Source organism: Aulonocara sp. 'chitande type north' Nkhata Bay, linkage group LG11 (genome assembly GCF_057382095.1).
Source record: "Aulonocara sp. 'chitande type north' Nkhata Bay isolate Kocher_YH1m ecotype deep benthic linkage group LG11, A_spYH_male_GT1.1, whole genome shotgun sequence".
NCBI classification, from domain to species: domain Eukaryota; kingdom Metazoa; phylum Chordata; class Actinopteri; order Cichliformes; family Cichlidae; genus Aulonocara; species Aulonocara sp. 'chitande type north' Nkhata Bay.
Window position 1 is genome coordinate 7,150,668 of NC_141354.1, and position 22,193 is coordinate 7,172,860.

At 39.9% G+C, this 22,193-nt stretch overlaps 1 protein-coding gene across 1 annotated transcript in view; it reads left to right on the plus strand.

Moving 5' to 3' along the window:
• The first annotated feature begins 1,430 nt into the window (after window positions 1-1,430).
• The window catches only part of pomgnt2 (protein O-linked mannose N-acetylglucosaminyltransferase 2 (beta 1,4-)), a 31,917-nt gene continuing 11,154 nt past the window's right edge, over window positions 1,431-22,193 (plus strand). The window contains exon 1 of the mRNA XM_086310325.1: window positions 1,431-1,720. The gene's annotated coding sequence lies outside the window, so the exon portion shown is untranslated. The remainder of the gene's footprint in view (window positions 1,721-22,193) is intronic.

Below are 22,193 nucleotides of genomic sequence, written 5' to 3' on the forward strand. Positions count from 1 at the left end.
TGAAGAAGGATTTCATGTTAGTATGTGTGAGTATGTGTGAAAATACACAGCACCAGTGGGCAATCTGACAATTCTGGTATTTTATGAAAATGCCAACTGGGCTCTACAGTGCTGAGCAGTGAGCACAGGGCCCACTAAGAAAGGTCATTTTATAGGGCAGTTTTCATCCTGAAACAAATTTCAGTGGGTTCCATCCGTACAACCATTACTGTTTTAGTGGTTATCTCAGTGTTGCAATTGTTGTTAACATCATTAATACCAAAGAGGCTGAAACTGATTAACAACCCTGTCTGCTACTTAACCGAGCAGATTAATACCCCAGTTTAACTGACCTGATAATATACTGTGATGAATAAGCGTTCCTTTATTATGTTTATTTATTCATGTATTTATTTATTTATTTATTTATTTAGTTAATAAGTTAGCCAGTTAGTTGAGCAGTGTCTATAACAAGGAGCACTAAAGTAATTCTGGAAGCTATTTGTCATCCTTTAATTTGTCATAACCTGTTGGTTTTCAGGATTATCAGTCACTTTCATGTTCCCTTATGCTTTGGTTATGACAGAGCTGCGTTTGTATTTATAAAGAGATTATGAATAGATGGAGTAACAACAGAAACAATCCTCTTGCTTGCTTTTCTTTTTTCAAACTCAAGATGGGAGTGTTGCTTTATGTTTGTCTTCCCATCACACACCAGTGCACTTCCCACTAGCGATGATCCAAATAATGCAAGGTTCCTACAATAGATTAATAATAACAGATTAAATATTAGGCAAAATTGTCAGTACATACCTTGTCATCTGCCAAATGACCCGTTCTGGGATTGGGACCCAGTTGCATTTACCATTTCAATTGTCTTGTACCATATGTAACATTTAATTTCACATGTTTGTTTTCTGTATCAGTTCAAATCTTGTCCAACAAAGCAGAGCTGCAACTATTCATAAAATGAATGCTGGATTATTTATTTATTTTTTTTACTGCATCAGTTTCATCACGCGAACTGAAGAGGAGGAGAAGGACAGGTGCTGCTAGGGTGAGACAGGCGTCTCTCGCGGAGTCCTTTAGTGCTGCAGGCAGGCAACATACTCAAATAGCGCACAACCTCAGGTTTTTTATTTCTATATGATTATTCTGCATCATTAAGCAATTATTATATTATTATTACAATTACATAACGCAATTCTATATTGTATTATGAAATACAATTAAACATTAAGTTTTTGTACAGAGAATCGGTATCGGATCAGCATCATCGATACCACCCTGAATTTTACTTGGTATCGGATCGGAAAGGAAATCAGTGGTATCGCACATCACTACTAGGTAGTCACACACAGGAGCGTTTGTGAGAGAGCTCGTGTCATCGCGAGATCTGAGCGCGGGATTCCCCTCGGCGGTAGGTGGAGACTGGACACAGCAGAGTGGAGTCGGTATTCAGGCAGATGATCTCTCTGGTTCTGCTTTTGTGAGCGCTAGGCTAGCTTGTAAACAAGAGCAAAACCCCCCGGCCGAGTCTCGGAGAAATTTCATGACTGAACACGCGGGTGTTTTTTTGGTTACTCACAGCTGCCGTGTACGCCGGTATGCTTTTCTTTCCGTTTCCACTACACGTCTTTGCTTTCGACTCTGCAACATACTGAGACGCTGATGCTGCCCAAATGAGCTAACCTCTCAACTGTCTTGAAAGACAAAATCAACATTTTCACTTAGACCTAAGGTAAGAGTTGCAGTTCAGGTAAAGCTTTTTGCTTTGCTGGGACACAGTTCTGTTCTTGTGAAATTCCTTCAGCTTCACTGTCACCGGGCTTTGCCTTTGCAGGTGTTGGTAAATATCACAGGGGGAAACGTGTCCAGCGGCTACCAGCTCACGCATAGATGTGTTTGACGTGTTTGTTTAAAGTAGTACTTAACCTAACCTGAAAAATACATTCATGCATGTAGCTACGATTATTATTAAGATTTTTTTTTAGTGGTTATTTATTATATTTAATGATAAATTTGATAAATGTAAAATGTATGTTTTAAAATAAGAGATCTATTTCCAAGAACCATATAGCAAATTTAGACACATAGCCAAATCATATAGCACCACAATATATCTGAAGATAAATAAATATTACATGTTAAAAGGTAACAGAATGTAGATTCATAGTTTTGTACATCTAAGAGGTGCTGTGTACAGTGTTTAAATTCAGTCTAAGAACAAAGGTAAGCAGGCACTATTTGCAATCGAGCCTTGGTACAGTGCTGCTCTCTTCGATTTGCGAGGTAGGATCACCCCACTTTTTCATATAAGGTGCAATGGTGAGTAAGACAGTAATCACCTGTGATAGATAAACTGTAATGCACTGTGATCCACAGAATCAAGAGGATTCAAGGTGGACCTAGAAGGTTAATCAAGCAAAAATTGTGGATTGCACAATATTCTAGTGTGCAATTCTAGTGCATGAGCCTGCAACTTGTTGATTTAAATCAAGATTTGTTTCTACATACATAACCAGCCAACCAACCTTTGTCATCAATAAATTTTGTCAGTTAAATCACGTTACTACGGGGCCCCTCAACGGTATGTTCCATCGTTATGCCAGTTTATGTTTATGTAAATTACATGCAGCTGCAGGATAGGAATGCGAAAATGTTAAAATATGCTGACGACATAGCTGTTGTGGATCTCTTTTGTAGCAACTCTAACTGTTTTGCTCAGGAATGTAGGTTGGAATAATGGCATAACTCTCATTGGTTGTTGATTAATTTTGCCAATGTGAAAGAGCTTGTCTTGAATTACACAGGCTCGATAAAAGGTCTTTCACTCTCTGGTCAGTCTGTGGAAGTCTGGGAACATATATTAATGTAAAGATAAACTTTTATAGTTAATGCTAATTCCATTTACAAGACTGCTAATAAGAATTTTTTTCTTATCAGGATATTGGGAGGCTCTGCAGTTAGCCACAACTGTGGAAAGAGTTGTCAGCTTGATTGAAAGCATGCTTCAGTTCAGTATCTTAGTCTGGTATGGTACCTCGATTGTTGAAAATAGGAAGAACTGAACAGGATTGTCAGAACTGATTGGTCGACACCAAACTTCATTGGATAAGCTTTGTCATCAGGCTGTCTTAAGTAAAGCCCGGCCTATTGTTGCAGAATGTGAACACCTTTATTTTGAATTTGAAATAATGACCTCTGAACGATTTTATAGGATGCATCTAGCTAGTAAAAAGGTGTATACGGGATCATTTGTGCCAAAAGCAATCAGTGTACTAATTAATAAGATGCTGTGATTTATTTCTATAGTTGTCTTGAATTTTTATATGCATATGTATGTATGTTGGCTGATAGCCACCAGAATTTTTATTCTGACAATTTTCCATTAATTTGGACAATAAAGTCATTCTATTCTAATTTTCTTGGTAAACGTTCCACATGGTTCTTAAAAGTCCTGGAGTCTAACCTCCAGGCAGAGTCCTTTAATGCAATTAACAGTTTCAATTTTTCAATTTTGTGACCATGAAGGGTTTGAATATAGATTTTTGGGTGATGTTGTAAATAACACGCACTTAGTTTAAACAGAGTAATGGGAGTCTATGTACACACTGAAAGTTTTCCTGTCATGTCAGTTGGAGCATTGAATTCACCCCTTGGGGTGCAATTTTGTGCATCCTGAACCAGTCGGCATGGATTACCTGCCTTGTTTAAGAATTTGATTCATTCATGTCATTCACACATCGTCACACCACAGCCACTCTTGTTTTGAAGAAGAAGAACAGATGCTCATTAGCTAGCTTTTGACCAAGAATGGTGACTTCAAGTGCTGCTGAAACAGGGTTAAAATCAGTTGTTTGTTTACAGCAACACTCTGTTTTTAAGGCAGTTGGTCGAAGAAAAGAATCAAAGGGCTTGAACTCGACGATCCGGAATTAGACAGCAGCAGTCCACGGACCGTGGGAGAGCATATACACAAACCTTCCCCTGCAGGCTATATGATAAAGCACTTAACAGAAAAGTGCAAAAGACATGAGAGCAGCTGTAGCCACTTGTACAATAGCATGAAGCTTCACCTTTTTTCAGGCTTAGTATAGTAGAACAGCTGGGTTATTTGTGTTTGTGTTTTTTTTCATGACATTCATTGTTTGATCTGTCAGACCCAATTGCACCCACCCAAAATTTATTTTTTTTCTTTTAACCACCAACCGCCACTGTTTGTGTGATAAGAAAGTTATGATATATTTCAAAAGCAAACTGTAGATTAAACCACAGAATACAAGCAAGGTATCTTTGAACTGTAATTATAAGAGTCAGCAGCACTTGACTCAAGTCAGTGATTATCTAAGGCAAACATCATTCATATGCATCCATAGCTGTGTTTTCCTTTGAGAAAGGGAGGATTAATCCCACACATCCCCTTTTGTCATATTCATTTATCAGCTGATTGATAATAATAAGTACTGTCAAAAATAAGAATAACTATCAGTCTGATCATGGTCCTTTGGTGTGCAGCTTTGTAACCTAGCACTCTGAGCAAATGGAAACCGGCTTGCTGTTGCCTCTATATTGGTTCACAAGAGGTGTTCACAGTAATGACACTGGAGCTGTGAAAATAAAAATACCACAGTGAAGCTTTTGTGGTATTCATGGTCGATAAACTCACAGACAAGATGTTATTTCATATTTCTGGAGTTTCCAATATTCTTTTTGCATGTTTTCTGAATCAGACATTAATCCAAACAGACTGAAATCCTAGTGAGAATTCATGTTTGTTTTAACACCAGAACCACAAAGGTAGTCATTTTCAAAATGCTGCACATCTGCAAACCTTCGTTCCTTCAATTTATCCATCTGTCTTCTTTTGAAAAGCAATATTCCATAAGCAAGATAGAGGGTAAGTGGGAAGCTACTCACATTAAAAGCAGTGCAAAAAGCATAAAAAAATGTTTGGACCAATCTCTAAAATATCCAAATGTAGCCTTTCTAAATTACGAAAATGATGAATGAATTTTCACATTATTTTCCAAACAGCTTTTTAATCCAGGTATGAGCTTGTGCCTTTATGTCGCCAACTTTCTCAATAATTCACTGTAATATGTTGTATTAAGTTTCTGTAGATCAGTATTGTGGCATTTCTTCAACATCACCATTAATACATAAGTAGTACTTCCATTTTCCCTAAAACCATACTTGTGTTCCTTCAATAATTTATATTTACCAATAAAGTGATCCAGTGGTTATAATGTCACATCTTGATTACATCACCATAAGCGATTTGACTTGACGTGTCACCTGGCTTTGTTTCTTTGCCCTGTCCCTTTTATACTTCCAATATGATCTGCATTTCTGCTCTTGTCTTTGGAATAATTCAAAGCCATTCTCTGCAACCTTTCACTATAGCTCTGGCTTATTTAGCAGATTTTGAGTCCCCTCTGTGAAGACCCCTACATTTTTAACAGTGGAAATAAGTGATATTTATGCATTTCCATATCCCCTAAGTGCTGAGCAAAATTGACTCTCATTACTTTTTACAGCAACTCTGGTGCACACAGTATGGGTTCAGTTCAGTTTGTTGGAAAGCAGATTATACATTAGGCTAAGTCAGAAAACATACCACTGCAAAGGCAGACAAACGCCTCTGGAGAGAGATTTATACCATAAGAGGCCTCTTCAGGTGATCATAGCTTAAGAGGCTGGTGGTGGAGCTGATGTACATGTGCCTCAAATCATCAGTCCCATGAGTCAGATAAATGGAAGGCACCATTTTTGGCACAGTGACCCACAGTGTCAGTGAATATGGCACCAGAAGAGGCACATCCAGGCTTTTGTCATTTAGGCATGGTTTTTTTTTTTTCATCCTTCATAAAAATCGTTTGTTTCATTTTTGTTCTTTTTTTCTGCATGCTTTGGAGGGTGTAGCACTGTGCAGCCTTTGTTAGAAATTCATTATACATGTAACGAAAAATGCAATTAGAGAACACTTTAGGTATTACATGAAGGTCATCTTCCTAAAGCTTATTGAACTTTGGGTTTTAAGTGGGCTCAGTGTTTTATTGTTTTAGTTTTTATTTGGATGAGCCACGCATATATATTAATGGGTGGCCAAGTATATGTGCCAATTTATTGCTGAGCTGCTGAACTGCTGAACTTACTGAGCAAAATCTGATTGTTTTAAAGTTCAGTCACTGCTAACCAGCTAGTTGTGGCTCTTCTACACACATAAGTTTCCTGCCTGCTGGCCCAGTGGCCAGTTCACCATTATTGCAGTTGTGGAGCAGGGAAATTATTTTACTGCTATTGTTAAATAATCATCATTATTACCATTGCATTAATAATATAATCTGCAGTATGATCATTGCTTTGACAATGTAACAGATAGCTTTAAGATGGCCTTAAGATGTTTATGATGATGTTAATTTTGTATTTCAGATGCAGTTATAACTATTGTGTACACAATGCATATCTGTGCTTATTTGAGTTGATGTTCAGGTTCTTTAAAGGTCTTAAGCTTCACTGACGTGACTGTTCAGGTGATACATGCTGAGGGAAAACTAGAACATAGAAGGAATTGCAATACATGCTTACAAAACACTTATATATCAGGTCATTTCATATTAAGGTTTTAGTAGAGGTTCTTGGTTAAAACATTTATTTAGTAGAAGACATACACATAGTCTCAGTGAGCCTCTGGTCTAGTGAAAGGTCAGAAGTGCAACAGGTGAAGAGGTGACACAGAGAGCATGTGAGGTCGTGACACACACACATGAGTTAGATTTATTTAGAGGAGAGAGAGATTAGTCATGTCTCGGTAAAAGAGGAACCGTCCTTGTCTTCTCGGCAAGAAAGAGGAACTGAAAGGTTGACCGGAGGAATCGGCCATGAAAATAGAAGATGATCTTCTGGGTTAAAAGTCATTGTGGTGTTGATCTGATCTATGTATAAAATGTATCTGTGACGCATGAAGGGGCGTCAGTAAATCAAACCCTGATGCTATAAAATATCTGTTTATGCTTTGAGGAAGTCGAAGACTACTTGCTGTCTGCGTACAGAGTTGTCTTCCCACACGTGTGTGTTCATTAAAATCATTGTTTGACCAAGAGCTTCTGGACCCAGGGTGGTTTGTACTCTCCTTCCTCAATTTTGAACCTTAACACAGTCCTTGATATTATTCAGCTGCTTCCCCAGAGAGCATGCTCCACTGACATACTCCAATCCCTCTGTCTTGGACTGAAGCTGGTACCTTCTGCTGTGAGCTAGAGTCCTGCACTAACCAGCACTTGCAGCTCATGAAGAAATGGTTCATCCGCTGCTACAGTGATGGAGTTGTAGTTAGACTCAGGAGAAGGTAGCTCTGCTGAGACTTACTTGGTTATTTAAATTTATAGGTTATTTATAGAAATTGATGGACTCTGATCACTCCATCACCCCAGATAGAGGTCTATAACTCTCTGGTAAACACTAGGGCTACACTTGAAATCAACGTTGTGTCAAAGAAGGTCAAGAACTCAGTTAGTTTGGTCCCATGTCAGCAAAGTAGAACAGTGAGCCAGCAGAAGCTGTATTTTATAATGCTCTGATTATGTTAGCGTAGGAGGTACAATTCCTGTACTGTCTCCTAACCAGCTCATATTCAGAGCAGTTGACCCATATAATGGTGTGTTGATTATAAGCTCAAGAATACCCACTACAGCTGGGAAGTACCTGTGGGTGGTTTTGGCCTTTTGGCTTCAGAAGACTGTAACAAGCCATTTGTGGCAATTATACTGGGGCTGAAGCCAATGTGGGAGTACCTTATGATTCCTATTCAAAAATCATCTTTTTCTTGTCTTTCATTGAATAATTATGCTCCCATTCACTAAGTTCAGGCTCTCTAATTTGGGTGCTGTTGAGACAGTTTATAGAAGACTTTAATGTCTGACACTTGAATGAGTGACAGCTGGCTCATGTTTCTCTTACCAGCTCCTAAACCCATGACATTGGACGTTTGTTGCTGTGTTCATGGTAAAAGCGTGACACCCCAGAAACCTTCATATAGTATTTTGTTACGTTTGGCTTGGTTCATAGTGCTTTCAGAGTGTGTAGGACAACACAAACATATGTTACTTGGAAGGCTTTGGCTCCAAATGGAAGAAACTCTGAGTCTGATCTTCTAACAGGCTCCAATGCAAAGCCTGTTGCTAGTATAGGTATGACCAGCTTTATCAGAAGTGTCTCCTAAAATTATTTCTCTGTTTTACACCAGAAGTTATGTATAGTGTAAAGACTAGGTTGGTTGGTCTGAAGCTTGTTTCTGGGAATCATCCAGGACTGTCTTCCATTTAGTTCCTCACTAGGCTCTATCGCATATGACCACTGCAGGCTGCCAGGTTTTCAAACACTCATTGCATTTTTAAATGCAGTTTAGGCTGTAGTTTAAAGAAATCCTTCTTTGTTTGTGTTTCAGAGCAAAACAGAAGTTAGTGAAACCTCTGATTGTCTCAGAGTGGCTATGAATTATGCATGGAGATCCTGTGAAAAAGCTTTTAAGTTCCTAAGATTTGGGTTTCTAATTGACCTGATATTTGTTTTGCCCTACCTAAAGTGTCAGGGACAAGAAGTACACATTTGCCAGAGCCTTCATTAAGAACAGAAGGAAAATATCTATTTAGAATTAAGTGTAAAGGTGGTACTAAATTGTGGTTATCTATTATTTATTTTATTTTTGCCTCTGAAACCACCGACATCCCTTTGTGCTTGGAATGCTGCCCATGTGACCCTGTTAAGTGACTGTAAGTACGTATATGAATGGATGGATTATATTGTTTGGAGGACTAGTGAGTCTTTTCATGTATGTTTATTTCTTTCAGGATTAATTGACTGTAAAGGGATTTTAAAGCTCAGTTCTAGCACTAGTTTCTAAAGGTATTTTTAGTATGCTTAGCTACAGCAGAGAATATAAATTCTTGACTAGTTAATGGCATCTCCTGCCATTTTTTTCCAGAAATGAAACTGTGAGGAAATCTCTCAAAATGCTAAGACTTATTGCTGTTACAGAGAAGTGAAAAAAAAATAGACTTCAGATTAAGATCAATGACTCAGACAAAGGAAAATTTTAATGGTAGATGACAAACAAAGCACCAATTTAGAAGTAGATAAATGATGTTGGAGTAGTTTGTAGTCAGATTTTCTTGTGGGAACTTTAACTTCAGTTGTGCAGAACTGGCAGCAGATGTCTTCAGACTGAAATCATACCTTTACTCTTTCATCCTGACACAGATTTTGTTATTGTCTGCATCATCCTTGCTGCACACAGGCGTGATAATGTTAATCCTAACAACTAAGGACTAATATGTCACTATTTGCAGACAATTCTAATTCAAGTGAAAATGGACATACCCTTTAACAGTAGTTTAACACCAAAGGATGCTCAAGATTTTCTTCCCCTGCCACCATGCCCTCCACAAATTTGTATGGAAGAAAATCCTTCTAAATTTACAGGACTCCCAAGTCTCCAAAACGGATAGGATCAGCAACTTGAGATCTTGTTCACTGGCAGATATCCTTAAGTGTTCATCCAGCTTTTTTTTTTTCCTGTTCTATTTCGGTCCCTTCTCTGGAATATTGCCTGTTGTCCTGAGGCAGCGCTGAAGTGCTGTGCTGCAGTGTTTTCAGAGGTTGTCCTTCTCACTTTGTTCCTTTTTTGTCTGTCTGTCACTTACTCACACACATTCTGCAGATTGTCTACGCCAGCCTCTGCATCGCCTGTATCCCTGGGGGAGAAGAGACAACACAAAAGCCTTGATGTTATATCTGCTATATTGCAGAAGGCACAGTGGGTCACTGTTAGCAAATGATATAGGGAAGCAAGAAAATGTTGTTAAAGAGCTGGCTATCAAACAGTCAAGTAATCTGTCTCAGTTTGATCTAGGCAAGTGGGTAGACATGAGATGTGTCAAACACAGACCTGGAAGATTTTCTGACAGACTATGTGACTTGTCTTTGTACAGCCAGATAACGACTACTGGGCCGTTAATTCTCTTTGGTGCCACACTGAGCTCCAGGCAGCTTGATCCAATCTGACAGGCCACATTTAGTTCAGGAATAAAGATGACAACACATAAGGACACATCATCACAGCCAGAAGAGCTCAGCAATCAAGTGGCCGAAGGGAACTAAAAACAGGTACAGGGGAGAAAAGAAAGGACTCTAGTGATACAGTGTCTGTTTTTCTTTTTTTCAATCTGTTTTTGAAAGAGGCAGGGGTAGGCCCTCTGAGGTGATTTTCAAAGTAGATAAAGATATGGAAAAAGAGAGATGGTTATCTCTAAAAGGGAAGGGATGGTGAGCTATGAGGAATGATAAACAGCTGGGACCAGCTGAACAGCTACAGTGCACAGGATACTTCTGCCACTCCTCCCTGAGACTTCACGGCTTTCCGGGATCCCCATTAAAACGCTAAATACTGCCCCGTGTTACCTTCCACATCATCAGGGTGCTTACCATCTCCAGAGTAACCCAGTAACGCTGGTGTTAGCATGGAGAGAGCAGTGATTGATAGTTCAAAGAAAGAGGTGAATTGACCTGTAACAAGAAGAACGAAATGTTCAAGGATCATTCTATGTGCTCCTGAGTCCATAGGAAGACTACACTTGAGAAAGCTGGTATATAGTTATTTACAAAAGCTCATCACATTGTCCACCAAAGCTTCTATTATACTTTATTACTACTTTGTTATTATACTTTGATTGGCCTTCAGCTTCCAATGGCAATCCCTGTTCACCTCTGCATCCTCAGTCAAGTGACCGTACACTTTCTGGCTGTAGAACCTGCAGTACTCTGCTTTGAGGCAGATCTTGAGATTAGATTTCTATTGCCAGCAAAAATGTAAAACACCAGAGATGGAGTCTGGAAGACTGCCACAACAGAAACTTGACCAGGCTTCCCCACCAGGGAAGTACTAGATAGTAGAGCTGGGCGATATGAGATTTTTTCATATCACGATATGTTTTTTTCATTTCAGGCGATAACGATATCTATCACGATATAAGCCAAATAACTATATTTGTAAGATTTAAATGTGCCGTTGCTCACAAGTAAAATGTGAAATAATCAGCAGCTTGTTTTTATTTAAATATTGATTTCCCATAATAAGTTCAACAGGGTAGATGTACTTAAGGAACATGAGACTTTTTCAGATAAATAAAGGCAAATATTGCAAACTACACAAAAGGCAGCCGCTAAAGCGTTTAAGTTTCAAAATAGGACAAACGAAACAGACTACTAAATTGTCAATTCCACTTAGAAACAAAATATTAATTCTAAAAATAAATCTTAGTTTGTTTTACAGAAGAACAGACAAAACTGACTAACTTTTGTCAATATCAAATAAACTGAGAACTAAAAGGAAATTCTCAATCTCTCCTTGTTGTATAGCTGAGCTTTTCAAACAGTTACTTTAGTCTGACAAAAGCCGAATGACGAATTAGCGCTTCCAGTCAGAGACTGAGGCTACGTCCACACGTACACGGGTATTTTTGAAAACGGAGATTTTCCGTTTTCGTTTTAAAAAATAATCCCGTCCACACATAAAGGCAGAAATGAAGGAAAACGCTGCTATGAACATGCCAAAGCAGCAGGTGGCGCTAGATTCCTAACCGTGCCTAAATGTTGGCCAATCAGAAGTCTAGAAGCCTCGGTGGGAAAAAGTAAACAAAGCTGGGGCATAGAAGCAGAACCGAGTCGTATGTGTGGAGGGACAGTAACTGTGTGTATATGTAAGCATTTAAACACTGCAGAGAGTAGAATTAACAGTAACAGTATTGTAGAAATTCATTTCACCGAAACAATAACGTGGCGCACAGTGAGACGCATGCACCAGTTTATTGTATTTCCAGACTTGCTTTCGGCACAATTTACAGTGCACGCTACTCTGTTTTTTGTCAGACTTGAAATAGCCGAAATACCTTCCCACTACGGAACTTCTATGGCTCTTCCGTTTGACAATCTCTCCGGCATTGGAACCATCATCTGTTTTCTCTTCGGTCACGCTCGGTTGATTTTTCTAGTCGGCACACTCATTTCCTCCATTACGCGCTGGCTCCATTACCCACTGGCTGCTTCCCAAACAAACACACGTGCGGCTTGGCACTTGTGCTGTACGTAACAAGTCACGCGACGTGACGCTGCGGCTGTGATTGGTTCGGCTCTGCGCTACTTAATTTGGATTGGCTGACCTTTTTTTTTTTTTTTTTTTTTGAGGACAAGAGCGGCGAGGTCTATCGCGATAGCTTAATTTCTCTATCGAGTAAAAGTTATATCGCGATACATATCGTTATCGTTCTATCGCCCAGCTCTACTAGATAGTAGCCTGATGATGTGGTTCTGTTGGCTTCATCGGATGATGTCCTCCAGCTCGCACTGGAACAGGACCCAGGAGAGGTTATATCTCTCGGCTGGCCTGGGAATGCCTTGGTGTTCCCCCGGACAAGCTAGATGAGGTGGCTGGGGAGAGGGAGGTCTGGGTTCCTCTGCTTAGGCTGCTTCCCCCACAACCCAACCCCGGATAAGCGGAGGAAGATGGATGGATGGTATTGTCTAGTAGTTAATGAGACTGTCATTGTCTTGAATGGAAGTATAATAGAGTATTTCAGCATTAGTTAGCCATTAAATAGTTCCCTTCCAAATTTATCAACATTTGATGATGCTGACCGTGTTTTGCTTTATCAACATTAGTACATACAAAGCTTACAGACAGATTTTCCCTCTTTTTTTGTACCACTGATCAATTCCCAGTCCAAGCTGGTCTAAAGAAGTGCTTATGTCACAACTTCTAGAAAATCACAGGGAATTATGATTTAATGAATGAAAACTGAATGAAAACTGCTCACCTGATGTGTGACACAAAAATCCTTTCCTGCTTTCACCTTTTCATAGTGGCTGGGTCACGTGTTTTGTTTTTTCCATGTAATGTATAGTGTGGTACAACATATAAAGAACCAGACATCAGTGGTTTCTACACTCATGTGGATGCAGCACAGACTAAGCTGTAGATGTCTTATGAAAGCAGTACGGTTAAGTATTACTAATGATGCAAAGGAAAAGGTTATTGGCCTCACTGGTAGATTGGGTTGAATAATTTTCTTGTATCCATGTTTAATTTATCCATAATTTATATTTCAAGCCTAAAATAAGCTGTTTAAACATTGTTTTGCAATTTAGACCAAAAATAGCTGTATTGTCCTTCGTTTTACTTGAAAACTGTTGTAAGTATTTGGCTGCTAGAAAATGACAGTGTAAAGTCACATGCTGATGGAACTAGGCTAACAGGGGGCTCTGTTGTTACAGGCTCACACAGCTGCTGTGTTTTTAAAAAGTAGCAGCTGCGTGCTCATTATTCAACTAGTTTTTAGTGCTTTTGTCATGTATGTCTTGACTAAGTTCTATTAGTCAATATTTTCACATTAATAATAAATCAAACGACTACAAGTAATGGTTGCTCATAGTGATGAACTCGCTAATTGTGTTTCTTCTCAGAGCTTTGTAGCCTGATTGGTTATGGTTTAAAAAATGTCTGATATTTTTAATTACCTTACATCTATTTTTTTCTTTAAAAAGAACAGAGTCCTTGATGCATAGACAGAAAAGTCTTTCATATTGTGACTTTTCTTTGGGAGCCTTGACTTGCACGGGCTTACAGCTAGAGCCATGTTGTCTGTCCATTAGTCCTACACCTAGACTAGATAGGTTAAATGCATAGAATTTATTTAGGATTGAGGACCACCTGAAGGGCCCTGGTGTTGGTGTAGATGGTTGATAATAATTATGTGCCTATTTTTACTGTCATGTGTTGCTGAGTCAACGCATGACAGTAAAAAAAAAAAAAAAAAAGTAGATGTGAAGTGTTGGAGCGCTGAAGGGATGCAAAGATGCCTGATGATTCTACATCCTGTATGCAAAACTGATGCAGGCAAGGTTTTGTATACACCCATGACAGTGGATGTTAATGCAATTGGTGAGAAGTAATGGGGGGTTCTGAGGAGCAGGGGTCCTTTGATACTGTTGTATACAGTGATTGTAATTGAGAAGATAGAATAAATGAGTAAAGAATAAAGTTTAACATTTGGCAAATTAAAAAAAAAAAAACCTTGTTCTTGACCTGTGTAGTATTTTAACACTATTGGAAGTAAAAATAACTTGAACTCCAATTTTGAAAACACAACTTTCTTTTTTTTTTTTTCTTTAAAAAAAAAAAAAAAAAAAAAAAAGCTCTGACTTGTATTATGAGTCTGAGTCTGTGGTCTGGAAGAGAGTCCTGTAACTCTCTGTCTGCAAAATACAGTAAATAATGACCAATGTTGGGCAATTAATTATATAGTTACTTCTTCAAAAAAAGTTACTGAGTTATGCAAACAACAAAGTTTTTTGCAGCTTGTTTACCTAAAAATGCAGCCAAGGCATTTTTTAAAATAAACATTTCAAACTATTTACAGAACAATCAGCTGTTCTGCATCAAATTTGATGCCACAAAAATTATTTGTGCCACTCCAAAAAATAATTTCTGTCCACTTTGAGATAAAGGAGAACAACAGCCTGATACCTGCAGGCCTGACAGCAGGAGAGGTATCACTCCTGTAACACCTGTAACATTCAGCAGTCGCCTCATTGTTCTGACACACACAACAAAACTATTGACTACACTACACACTAACGACACAAGATTTGCGCTAAACGTCGCAAATCTCTCACATCTCAAAACCGCTGTCACTCCTAAAACTTCCTCCCGTTTCTTAACAACTAAATACCATGTTTTGATTGGTCGACATGGTACATTTTTCGACCAATGGGAAAGGGTGGGGGGGTTTTGGTTTCATCTTTGCTCACAGGCTTTCGAGCGTTTTCCTTATAAAATGCAGTTTTTACCATTTCTTCCCGCAGTAAATATAAACAACGGTAGTATTCGGGAAGAAAACCAAACATTGCAGATATTTTTATCACAACTCTGGTTTTACGTGGCCTATCAACACAATTTAAAAACTGGTATAAAGTCCGCACTTTTTCCGTCTATTGTTCTGTCCGTCCTGCTCACATCTCCAATGGTTGCACACATTGTCATTAACGTGGCTTCACTCCACATCAGCCACGCTGCTTTGCTAGCTAAAACACCTGTGTCGGCACATAAGGACGCTGTCATAGCCTGTCAACGACGATGATTAACTGCGTATATACGTGAATGTGAATCACGTGATTGGCTGGACTATGGGATAAGGTGGCATCGTTCTAATCCCATACTGGAGCAGCCAGTCACTTACTGACTAACACTGCAAAACAGAATTGTTGATGTATTTACTTTAATTCCAATCCACGTTAGAATTTTTTTTTTGTGCGCAATGCAGATTTTTTCTGCGCAGAGACCGTGCCATCAGTGCGCAATTGCGCACGCGCGGAGCTTAGAGGGAACATTGGTTAGGGACATATTAAAAACTGCTCACATACTATTTAACCATGCTAAATATTATGCTAGTATGGAAGTTCAGACACATTGAGGGTGTTGGGTGTCTTAAAAGATAGTTATTGTTGACCATAATATCTTATTAGAGCGATTAGAACATGCTGTAGGTATTACAGGTACTGTGCTGCAGTGGTTTGTGTCATATCTATCTAATAGACTCCAATTTGTACATGTAAATGGAGAGTCCTCTTCACACACTAAGGTCAGTTATGGTGTTCCACAGGGTTCAGTGCTAGGACCAATAATGTTTACACTATACATGCTTCCCTTTGGCAGTATCATTAGAAGACATAGCATACATTTTCACTGCTATGCAGATGACACCCAGCTCTATCTGTCCATGAAGCCAGATAACACACACCAATTAGTTAAACTGCAGGAATGTCTTAAAGACATAAAGACCTGGATGGCCGCTAACTTTCTGTTTCTTAATTCAGATAAAACTGAGGTTATTGTACTCGGCCCTGAAAATCTTAGAAATATGGTATCTAACCAGATTCTTACCCTGGATGGCATTACCTTGGCCTCCAGTAATACTGTGAGGAACCTTGGAGTCATTTTTGACCAGGACATGTCCTTCAATGCACATATTAAACAAATATGTAAGACTGCTTTCTTCCATTTGCGCAACATCTCTAAAATTAGAAATATCCTGTTAAAAGGGAGTTTTTCCTTCCCACTGTCGCCAAAGTGCTTGCTCATAGGGGGTCATATGATTGTTGGGTTTTTCTCTGTATCTACTGTACAATATAAAGCGCCTTGAGGCGACTTTTGTTGTGATTTGGCGCTATATAAATAAAATTGAATTGAATTATGGTTGCTTGATGAGCACAATTAGCAAAATTAACCAGTTTACAAATTCATTCATAATTGTGGAAACAAAACATTAGTGTTTCAAAATAATAATACTGGCTCCGTTTCAGCACAGCTGGATGCAAAGAGCAAATTTCCATAGCAAACATTTGTTGGCAGTAGAGAAAAGTCAGCCTCATCACTTGTGTCACTTAGAAGGTACCTTCTTACAGTAATTGGGAGTAATGGCTGGGAAAGAGCAGGAGGGGGATATGATCTACTACTGCATCTTAACAATAGTATTACAGTAACCAGGTAAACATGTTCTCTCATGTCCTGCCTTAATCACATTTCTCCAAATATCCGGATTCCTTTTGAGTATATTAACGTAATATGAGAACAGGCTCAATTGAGGAAAGTGACCAAGGCTGAACCTGCAAGAGATAAACATCAGTTACTTAATTTCAGTAGATTCTAAATACTATGTTGTGATTATATTGCATTATTGTTTTACACAATTTTATGGCATAAAGAAATGAACATTTTATATTGTAATCAACCTTACAGTCATGGCTTATTCATACTGGTCAATGTGCAGTAGAAGGTATCATCAGAAAATGTCAAATATTCTTCACTTTTTGTAGATATTTTGTTTTCACATTTTGTTTTGATTCTCATTTTAAATAGCTTAAAGTCATAACGACAGAAGGGTTTTAGAAGTGTTTCACGTTCTTAATTCAGTACTTTGGCTGTAATTACAGTTGTGATATCTGAAGGGATTATTTTGTGTGGAATCGTGACAGAAAATGTAATTTATTTTAAATAAATTCTACAAGACATTAAACTGCAAAAAGTAAAGGGACCTTTTAAGAGACAAAATACACAGACTTCGTGTAATGCTAAACTGTATTTGCACATCAAGTGACATGAAGTCATTTGACTGAGGCCAGGTAAGCCTTTCATAGCTATTGCATTCGCTCTTGCTCAGTTCACAATTCCTCCATCCCTACAGCTCATCGCTAGGAAGATATTCACTGAATATTTCATATGCGGCTTTCAATTTTAGATAGAAAACATGGTAGGAAAGGATCTCTGAATGAGCAGGGGAAATGTTTAAAACAAGCAAAGTTTCAGTGTCTGTATGATTTGATCCATATTGAGGAACAACTCTTTATTTTGTTTATACCGTAATAAAGGATATATTGTTAAATATTTTTAATTAAACTGCCCTATACACTGTCCACATAAAGTGGATTGGTTTGATATGAATTCTTTTGTAGCTGACTGGTTGTCATAGATGCTTAAGTCACTTTAGAAAAGTATAACTTGGGATCTCTAGCATCTTGGATTTTGTTGAGATTCTGCGGTCTCTTGTCACCAGTGCTGTTAAGCCCCTTTTCCATTAGTACCTACTTGGATCGACTCGCCGTGACTCGACCCGTATCGACTGGTTTTCTATTACAATCCGATACTACTTAACGTGCTTGGTTGTCGTCATAGCAATGTGTCCGGGTGTCCCGCAACGTAATTAATATGTGACACATGCTGCCTCCTGGCTGCATGCCAAATATCCTTGGGCAAGATACTAACCCCATGTTTGCCTACCGGTGGTGGTCAGATGGCCCGGTGGCGCCAGTGTCCGGCAGCCTCGCCTCTGTCAGTGCGCCCCAGGGCAGCTGTGGCTACAATGTAGCTTGCTTGAAACGCTCTCAGGACTCATGGAGGGACACTACTCATCCGCTAATCGGTGACATGCAGTCTGACATTTTAGTACCTGCTCAAATTGCTTGGAACCCCGGGGGAGCAGGTACTAAAATAGTGCCTGGTACTAGAGCAAGGCGATGTGACCAAAAACATTTATCACAATATACATTTGAAAATTTGCGATAACGATATAACTGACGATATAATTGACACTAGACAAAATACTTTACAACTCCACAACTTTATTAGAGCTGACGGACTAAAGCTAAACCAGTTCCACACCACTGAAGTTGCAGCATTTTTACAAACCAATTCTGGTTCATCCGTTTCATTCAACGATCTGCTTTCGCCCTTCTCATTCTCCGTCGCCGCCATGCTTTTTCAGCCATGTGCGTATGAAAACAAAGGCACCACGCATGCGCGTTTTACCCATATTCTATCACGATATTTCATTTTCTTATTGTTGCCGGTATTACCGTGAACGGTATGATATGGCGCATCCCTACCTGGTACCACATACTATGACCTTATGGAAAACTCTGTAAACCGATCGATCCAAGTAGGTACTAATGGAAATGGGGCTTTTGTCTCTTCTTGTCAGAACACACCTTTTAAAAGCCTGAACCCATGTCTATAAGAAGGGGTCCTGCTGGGTCTGTTAAACTGTGAGTGTCATTTTGCAGGGACAAATTGGGTCCACCTATGTCCTGGGGGGAAATGGTCACAGCAAATCAATGCACTGTGTTTCTGAGTTATCATCCTTATCCTACGATCCATTTCTATTGTGAAGGGAGAGGTGTCTTTCGAGATAACTATGTGCCATCATGCACAGGGCATGAGAAGTCACTTAATAGTTTCAAAAGGACGGATCAATGAAATGCCATATGCTAAGGCTTATAGAGTCACCAGATCTTAATCACTTTAACCACATATGGAAATTTTAGACCAATATTTTGGATAGTACTGTCCTTCGTCATCATCATCATCATCACACCAACTCTGACTCCTGGATTGAGAGTAGAAAAGTCAGTATGTACAGTCGTAGCCAAAAGTTTTGAGAATGACACAAATGCTGGTTTTCACAAAGTTTGCTGCTTCAGTTTTTATGATAGCAATTTCCATATACTCTAGAATGTTATGGAGAGTGATCAGATGAATTGCAAAATCCTTCTTTGCCATGAAAATGAACTTAATCTCAAAAATTCAATTTCCACTGCATTTCATCATACAGCATTTCATGCCATAAAAGGACCTGCTGAGATCATTTCAATAATGTTCTCATCAACTCAGGTGAGAATGTTGACGAGCACAAGGCTGGAGATTATTATGTTATGCTGACTGAGTTAGAATAGCAAACTGGATGCATTAAAAGGAGGGTGATGCTTGAAATCGTTGTTCTTCCTATTAAACATGGTTACCTGCAAGGAAACACACGTAGCCATCATTGCGTTGCAAAAAAAGGGCTTCACAGGCAAGGATGTTGTTGCAACTAAGACTGCACCTAAATCAACCATTTATCAGATCATCAAGAACTTCAAGGAAAGAGGTTTAATTATTGTGAAGACAGCTTCAGGGCACTCAAGAAAGTCCAGCAAACTTCTTCCAACCATCCAAAAACAGTTTGATGAAGAACAATGCCTTTTCCAGCATGATGGATCACCATGCCATAAGGCCAAAGTGATACCTAAGTAGCTCAGGGAACAAATAATCTTGGGTCCATGTCCAGTGAATTCCCCAGACCTCAGTCCAATTGAGAACTTGTGGTCAATCCTCAAGAGGCAGGTGGACAAACAAAAACCCACTAATTCTGACAAACTCCAAGCATTGATTTTGAAAGAATGGGTTGCCATCAGTTAGGATTTGGCCCAGAAGTTGATTGACAACATGCCAAGGCCAACTGCAGAGGTCTTGAAAAAGAAGGGCCAACACTGCAAATATTGACTTTTTGCATAAACGTGATGTAATTCTCAATAAAAGCATTTGAAACTTATGAAGTGCTTGTAATTATACTTCAATACATCACAGAAACAACTGACACAAAGATCTAAAAACACTGAAGCAGCAAACTTTGTGAAAACTAATATTTGTGTCATTCTCAAAACCTTTGGCCACAACTGTATATGAAAAAGAATGTGACTCTGTATTATAACCATTACTGAGGAGCCAGACCTTTACTCAAATTTGATTATATTTGGTGACTGCTGTGACCTTTTCCTTATTTGAACATTGTTATTCTTGGGCAGTATATTGGCTCTCTCCATCACACTGCCAAAGAGTCAGTTTAAATGACTCCAAATACATGTAGGTATACACAGAGACATCAGACTTTGGAAAGCACTTCCATGTTTTGGATTTACTTTAGCTCTGTGATGTGACCAGATCCAGGAAGCAGCTTACAGTTGTTCAGGTCTCTGTTTTCAGCCTGTAATACATAGCGATGCAAATGAGAGTGTTTTGTGCATGCTGTGGTGTCTTGCCACTGCAAGACACCACAGCATCAAAATGTCAAAGCCACTGCTTTGACATTTTGAAGCCTTTGGTTTCTTGGCTCAGTCAAATTGCAGGGGGCATTCACATGCATCCCTGTGGGAGCCAGTGTGCAGTCAGGGAGATTAAACAGGACTGCTGGCACTGCAAGCCTTGTCTTGCGCACCCATGTCGTTGTGGAGCAAACAGCGCATGCAGGCTGCCAGCCTAATGTTAGCCTCACTAGCAGCCTCCTCTTCACACTTCGTTTGACTTTATTTTTACTGCTGCATCAGCATCAATGTGATGCTTCTGTATATGGTGCTTTGACTCCCATTCATCGTGCTTCTTCTGTGACATTTAGTCATGGGAAATGGCATTAAGCATTCTTTATCGGCTTATTTTTTTTTTTTTTTATTTTTTTTTTTCTTAAATGACATCAGAAACAGCAGTATGCGACATTACGTGATGGCAGAGCTTCAGTTCATCCTTTGTCATTTTTTTTTTTTTTTTTTTTTTTTTTTTTTTTTTTATAAATAGGACAGGGGGAATGAATGAGAGAAAGAGGGGGAGAGGAAGAAAGAAAACCAAAGGGGAGAAGAGACGGTGAGAGGGGGGGGGAAGAGAGAGAAAAAAAAAAAAAGAACTCCTGGGTCACCTGTATGGAGAAAAAAACAAACAAACAAAAAAAACAAACAGAGGAGACAGCAAACAACAAAGAGCAACATAATAATAGAGAAAACAAAGCACCATCACAATAAACTAGCTAGTCATAGATATCAATATTTACTAAATAATAAACGATATTGTGCAGCACGCAAGATAGACAGCGCACAGTGTGCTTTGAGGCAGCAGCCAAGAAAGCTTTAGTCCGCGTCTGTGAATACCCATGTGTGCATACCTGTGTGGATCAGCATGCTTGCATTCCAAAGGTTTCTCCATGTAATGATCTGCTAGGGAGTGTGGGGGGGCCACAGCCCCGTCCTCCAGGGTGTGAAGCGGGTATGGAGGAGATCAAAACTCCAGACATCCAGAGGCCCCCAGAACACAAGAGACCATGGAAGACCAACAGAGGGGCAGCCGCGCCACTGTTCCAGTAAGAGCTGAGGAGAGTCCCAGATGAGGGCTCGCCCAGCAGCCGTGGAGCAGAAGTCAGGGGGAGTTGCAGTGACGCGCCCGTGAGCTCCGCCGGCCCCCAGCTGTGCCTGAGTGACCGAGCCCCAGGCCGAGAGGCCGGGGGCACCCCACCTCCAAAGGGGCCCGAGCGAGCCCCAGGCCCCAGGCCCCGACAAGCGGCCGCCAAGGAGTGAGCCGGTGTGTACCCGGACGCCCACCCCCAGACACAAAGAACCACCAACACACCGACACCTGAGGGAGTCCGCCACCGGCAGGGGAAGTGGTGGTGGGTGGAGATAGGCCTCCAAACCTTGGAGGGCCTGAGGTGTCCCCAGAGAGGTGGCGTCTGATACCCAACCTGACATATAGACACAGACATACAGGCACCCACAGACACAAACATCCATTCCCACCCTCATGCTCTCATATGCACTCACTCCACACTCAACCAACGTGGAGACAGACATGAAGAGACGCTGTACACACGATCACACTCCCCAAGCGTACTCTACAAACCGGGTCTAGGTAACCTTGCCCCTGGAGGGGGGAATTGCACCCAGACCCAGGTGGTGTTACCCTTTTCCCTGCGGTGGGGAGAGGCAGACCACCCCGACTCCGCAGCAGCAGGGAGGCCCCACACCCC